This window comes from Prunus mume, linkage group LG1, assembly GCF_029339155.1.
Source record: "Prunus mume cultivar Tortuosa linkage group LG1, ASM2933915v1, whole genome shotgun sequence".
Lineage (NCBI taxonomy): Eukaryota > Viridiplantae > Streptophyta > Magnoliopsida > Rosales > Rosaceae > Prunus > Prunus mume.
The window spans coordinates 10,869,714-10,876,684 of record NC_142698.1 but is presented as its reverse complement, the minus strand read 5'-3'; positions in this window follow the sequence as shown (position 1 = coordinate 10,876,684).

The following is a 6,971-nucleotide window of genomic DNA, read 5'->3' as shown; positions in this document are numbered from 1 at the left end:
AAAAATGCTTCAATACTTTCTTAGTATAAGCAAGAATCTCGTTGGCATAATGCTTGATCTTCAGGCCGAGACAAATATTTCTTTAACTCTTCAGGAGTTTTAACCAAGTATTAACTCTTTAGGAGTTTTAATCAATTATCAAATCTTCAAGAGTTTTGATCAATTATCAATCTTCAGGAGTTGTAATGTATTGCAACCATATCATAATAAATATACTCACTGAGGCAATTTATACATATTAGTATTGAGTACAAGATTTGTGCTTCAAGCACATGTCCAGGGACTTGCTTCATGCAATTTCAATCCTTCAAGGATTTTATTTAAGGGATTACACTTTATGACACATTATATAGCTTTATATCCAGCTATTTGTTCTGCTTGTACATCTTTAGGGATTCGCTTATGGCGATATGCTCCGTGCATTTAATAACCCTTAAAGATAACATATTGGTCCTCATAAATGTGCAATACGAAGGCATGATTGCATCTGTAAATCTGGAGAACCCCAACGTTCCTTGTTTCTATTAGAAACATTGTGTCATATAAAGTGAGTATGTTCCTCTTTATTTCGAACACCCAAATATAACCTTCAGGGTTAACATCTTTTGGGTTCGTACTATGGGTTTGTTCTTTCATGTTCATTCTCTTCTATAATGGAATTGCCTATTTCCATTTTGGCCAATGATTTTGTCAACATTTAATAATAGAACGTGGTTCCAATCACAGCCCATTGATGATTTGAGTAGCTACTCCAAAACCAAAAATTGTCATTCATCAATTCGTGATCCAACTATTCTTATGCGCATGCATATGCATCAATTATAACATTTCATTGCCTTTGGGTACCCAAGCCACTTCAGGAGCTTTTATTGTTTCTTTTTAGACAGACATCTTTTATAAGATGAATTATGTGAGAATGTGGATCATAACCTCCAATGGAGAGTTATTTTACAGTAGGGCGTGGATAATCTCCATTCAGGGAGTTGGAACATTTAGAACCCATATATCTGTCATGCTGCAGACATGCCACAGATTAATACACACATGTCAATTAATTGTACTTCTGGGACTTTAAACCATATAATTTGATACGCATTAGGCATGCACTGTATTAATATTGACATGTTAATGGATTGTCCTTCCGAGACTTCAATCCATATCATTTGTTATGTAACAGGCGTGCATCATATTGATCACTGCTATAACCATGTTAAGTTTTTATGGGACTTTAATCTATGCAGTGTATTATTAATGTATCAAACTTGCAATCGGTGAAATTTGCATTAATAATTTATGAATACATATTAGAATGTGTTAAGGCCCAAAAATCCAGGGTTGGGCCCAAATAAATTCTCGGCCTAACGTAATGCCTTATTAAGAAAAAGACCCGGTTCAGAGCATGCGAAATTCATCATGCACGCTTGGACGAGCCACGACCACGTGTCATGCCAAATAAATATGCAATCTCTCATGCTAAGAGTTGAAATAAGCACTGGCTTTACAAGCCCATGTTAGTTATCTCGTCAAGCATCATAATAATGAAAAACATGCCAAGCGGGAAATCATTATTTCACACCCAACCACGCTATAAGCCTAAGTGGGCCCAAGCTACTCAAATGCTCGGGGCTTGCTTGAGTGGGTTGTGGTATGGATGGTAACGAGCTTTCGTGGGAGCCCATTGATGAGCCAAGAAATGGAAGTTTTGGGCTACTTGGGAGCTCCAAAACTCAAGCCCATTTCTTGAGCCCAAACACATGGGTTAGCATAAGAGAAGGGAGAAAATGATCCAATGCCTTAAGAGGATATCTAATAGTCTGCCATAGCACTTAGACAAAGCCAGCATCAATAGAATGCCCAAAATCAACAAAGCCTTTTCCAGCAGTTTGACGAAAACCCACGCACGCTGGAAATAATAGGCTAACAATCCAATATTGCACACGAGCCTAGCCTAACGACTCGTAGAAAAGCTGGCGCTGTGCTTCATCCTTGTTAGGACTCCAAGATGGTCAAATAGGAAGCCATGATAGAGACCAACAGAAATCCATGAGTGTAGGAAGAATACCCATCGGACAAAAGCTCTACCCATCTTATTTTCCATTACCAGCTTCACTTGGAAAACCAATGAGGAAAGCAAGCGGCGCCTCACCCTCATGGGGAGGTCCAACTGCATCAAACTCTTGGAACCACAAAGGGTTCCTTACCCATGCACCTTGGATAGGAGAATTTTACCAAATTAGATCAAGTAGAAAGAAACGATGAAAATGGGAAGGAAAAGTTAGACGAAATTAGGGTTCTTCAAGCCTATAAAAGAGAGCTTCTTCTACCCAGAAAATCATCATTCAGAGTGCGACCAAGCTTTGTCAAGCAACTGGAAATTCACTCAAACCACATCTAGAGAGCAAGCTTCCTCTCTTACTTCCAAAACTCTGCAATTTCGTGCCCTATTCCTCCAGCTCCTTCCCTTTTCTCTTCTGTGAAAACATTCCAGAGCTTGACAGACTATTTGTCAAGCTGCTGGAAACTACTCAACACACCCATTATACCATCATCTCTCTCCCTCTTTAACAAACCCTCTTAGGATCCATTCCCTTTTTCCTTAGAGTCCCTGTCTTTCATAAGAACTCACAGCTCTCTCTCTCTGTTTATGCTAAACTCATGATGGTTTTGCTCTCATGCCACAAGCCCCTCATACCAAGCTCAAAAGTTTATCTGTAAGCATGCAAAAATTACCTGTAAGTTTCCATTGTTTTGGCTGGTGAAGGTAACCAAAATACTTCCTAAGACTCTGCTGCCCTTTCAAGTATTTTTGGGGCTTAATTTTCGAACTCGACACAGGAATATTTTCTTGCTTTGCTTCTTACGGCCCGGCCCATTTATAGCAAGAAAAAGCCCCTACAGAATGATACAAGCCATTCTTCTGGAATGGTTATAATACAAGTCGTTCTTCTAGAACGATCTATAATGTAAGTCATTCTTCTGAAATGATCCTTTGCATGACGCTCTTCTGGAAAGACCTTATCTCCTCATTTGGTTACAATTCAAGATGTCATACAAAATATCAAAATAAGAGTACAAGCATGAAATAATACAAGTATTTCTTACATTCTTTAGGTGGGAGAAACTTTGCTCAAATATCGTTCAAGCTCGTATTGGCTTAGCAAATATAATGTAACGCTTGATGATCTAGTTATATCATGCAAGAGCAAAAATCACAATTCTTTTGTCTCTGTCAAAAAAATAACCCTCAATGTTAAGTTCACTACAGGGATTTGTTCTTCGGATGATGGCTCTAAAGAAACAAAATCCCTTATTAATAGAGAGTTATAAAAGGAAAGAAAAGATACAAACAATTGTGATATTGATTGCAAGGTAAGTAAGCAATCAAGGAAGAAAACTAGTGAGGTTGCAGACAACAAACTCTCATTTCTCCTAGCCTAGGAGAACTTTAGGAGATTAGAGCATGTGGTCGTCCTTATGGTCCCCTGATCTAGTCGACACATGATCAGGGATAGTCTTGCTTTCTGAATGGATAATTAGAGATAGTTTAGCTTCTCAAGCACATCGAGTGCTCACTTATAGGAAATACAAGTGGACATTTCATCACTAGATATGGATAAAACTGGAGAAAGCTGTATGTATTTTGCAAAGAAAATTTTGTTAGTAACATATTTATACACAAATTAGAGGAACAGTTTGATCAGGTGAATCTACATAAATTTGTGAGGTTCTCGAGATGCTTTTGAAAATCGACTTCGTGAAATCTGTAAAAGCAAGCTCGGTTTTGATAAAAATAGTCCTTGAAACCCTTAAAGTGCTGACAGACATTAATGAAGGCCGTGTGAAGTTTTGAAATCTGAAAAAGACAAAGAGAATATGGGGATCTGAGAACATATTGGGATCCTGGAAATGTTGCCACATTTATGTCTATAGATATTGCATTTGTAAGGCTTGATTAGAGTAACTGCGTTTTACCTAACTTCCTTCCATTTTCTGAAAATTTAGCTTTTCTAAGACGTTCCTCGAAACCTTTTTAAAATGACTCCCTCTTCTCCATTCAGGGAGTCGTATAATTAAATGTTGCTCTTAAAACAACTTGTGACGCCAAAGTCTGGCATCCATCTTTTGTATCCCAAAATCATCATCTCAAGGTTAATGACTCTGTGATGATGAATGATACGACTGCAATCATAGTAGCTAAGAATTTCCTTACTCTTATGGATGAAATACTATTAATAGGAAGGTCTGACGAAGAGGCTATTGACGACTCAATAGCTTTTAGCATTTAGAGTGCTGCTTCTGTTTTTAACATAGCTGGTCGTTTGAGTGCCAAAGCAAATGAGATTCAGGAGCTAAACACTGAAAATTCATCTATTCGGAGAATGCTTCATGAGTCGTAGCAAGAGGTTGAAAACCTTAAAAAGGAAAATAAGGCCTTGTTGAAACTGGTGAGTTCTTGATACATAGACTTTTGTCATGCTGCAAATTTCCAATGAAAAGATTTTGGAAGACCAAGATAGGCTCATGGCTAAGCTTAAGAGGTGCCGTTCTCTTTCTCCAAAGGCTTCCAGATCATAATGGAATTTTATAGATTTTACAGAGCCTGCTAATCATTGGCAAATTTCTTAAACTTGCACCTGTGGTTTTCACGTCTTTTCAAAATGACGATTTAGAACCTTGTGCCTTATAGGTTCAAATAACCACATCAAATCTCTCAAATTATATATTTCAATGCATGTGTGCTCGAAACTTCTGACCCAGGTTAAACTCAACCTTATAATTTAATTGCCATTTTCAACTGGGCATGAAATATAAATTGAGGAAAAACCAAGATAATATTGCAATATAGTAGTGAAGAGCATTAACTACTATATACCTAAAACTTCAGGTTCAGGATTTCTCATATATTGAGATCCATGGGCTTCCAGCCAAGATCAAATAATATAATAAAATATGTGGGGTGCCACAATTCATTCTTTGAGGTTTTATGCTGATATTATAAATTTTGCGGTGTATCCTTAACAACCGAAATTCACAAAATATATTTCTTCCTTGAGGTGTCAATTGTAACATAATCGAGCTTTATTAAATTCATCATTTTCTTATGCCAAAGAATATGTGGTGTACCACAATCTGCAATAATACTTCAAGGGTTGTCCATTTAATTGTTGGAACTTCAGGTTCTCAATACTGTTAGATTTTGAACTTCAGGCCAAAATTACATATTTTCATGGTATGAACATTCAATACTCTTAGATTTTGAACTTCATGCTAAAATCACATATTCTCATGGTGTGGACATTTTTATAATTTCCTGTACATATTTTGGGACTTTAGGCCCTTACATAATTGTTCATGTTTTGAGGAACTTCTGGCATCTCATTTAATTATCATCCATGAGTTTAAGGAACTGCAGGGTCCCTTTTGTATATAGTGAGGGTTTACTCAAAATGGTTACTATTTATGCATACGTCATTATTCATGTATGCGGTACTATTCACCAAGTCATGAATACATGTCTATTCATGCGTACAATACATTTGCGAGTACATTTACTATTCATGTGTATTGTACTATTAACCGATACGATACTGCTACATCATTAAGGAACTCCAGGTCCTTATTTACATGTCAAGGATTAAGGATCTTCAGGTCCGATCACTTGTTTACAAATATAGTACCAGAGAGATTGTCAGCTCTCATATCATTATCATCATCAAGGATTTTCAGGTCCTGATATAGTTGTATGATGAGGATCAATAAACTTCTGGTCCTGATCTCTGTATGCTGTAAAACTCATCATATCACATAATTAATTCATAAAATAAATTGCTAGTATGGACTATAAACCCGCACAATACTTTAAATAAAAGTAAATGTGCGGTAAAATAAATTCGTAAAGTAAATTGCTTGATGTATGAACATTAATTCCGCACCATATTTTAAATAATAAAGTAAATGTGCGATAAAGTAAACGTGCTTGTATGGGCACAAATTCTACTCCATACTTTAAATAAAAGATAAAGGCAGTTGTGTAGACAATAAACCCGTGCCACAAATAAATACTCTTGTATGAATAATAAACCTACACAAAGTTTTTTCACCCCTCTTTTTTTTTCGGTGGGTATGATCAACACCAAGATGCAATAAAATAAAATAAAATAAAATAATTATACTAATATATATAATTATAAAAGTTTAGAAAATCCTTAGTGTTAGTCTATTAAAGGCACGTCTGTCCCCCACACAAAATTGCTTTTCACCTGAAACCAATATAGGCTTTCCACAACACCTTTGAATGGTTAGTAATATAAATAATAGTGCAGCATATAAAATTTTATTTGAGAGTTTTTCGTGCTGATAATGTGTTGTAAAATGAACCGTATATGTGAGAATATTGAGCTGCACGTAAAGTAAATGAGACACAATATTTAACGAGGTTTGGTCTTGCCTACATCTTTATAGAGCAGCAGTAGTAACTTTTCCACTATGTAGAATAATAGGGCTACAACTTTAGTGTTTACAATCTCACTAACTCACTGATTTTTCTCTCTGCTCTCTCCTCTCACTCTTCCTATTTCTTCCTTCTCTGCCGGGGCTTTCTTTCTTTCTCACTTGGTGTACTCTCATTCTTTTTTCTGGATAGATACATTCTCTATTGATGGAAGGTGTCCATTTCTAGGCCAAAATATTGGCTGTTCACTCACAAGCCTTTCGAATATTTGGCAGACAAGCATCATTATTTTTCTTCAATCACCTGGGTAGTGGGCCCTACCATTTTGGGCTCCATTCTTGACTTTGCAACAATGAATAGAATTTCCAAATGTAATTTTTCAAACAATTTGTGTTTCTCATGCTAAATTATTCCGGTCATTTTTTTTTTTGTCAAAAAATTATTTCGGTCATTAAGTGCGAATTTTTTGTTATCATCTCAACAAAAATTATTTTTCTTGAGAAAAACAAAAGAAATAATA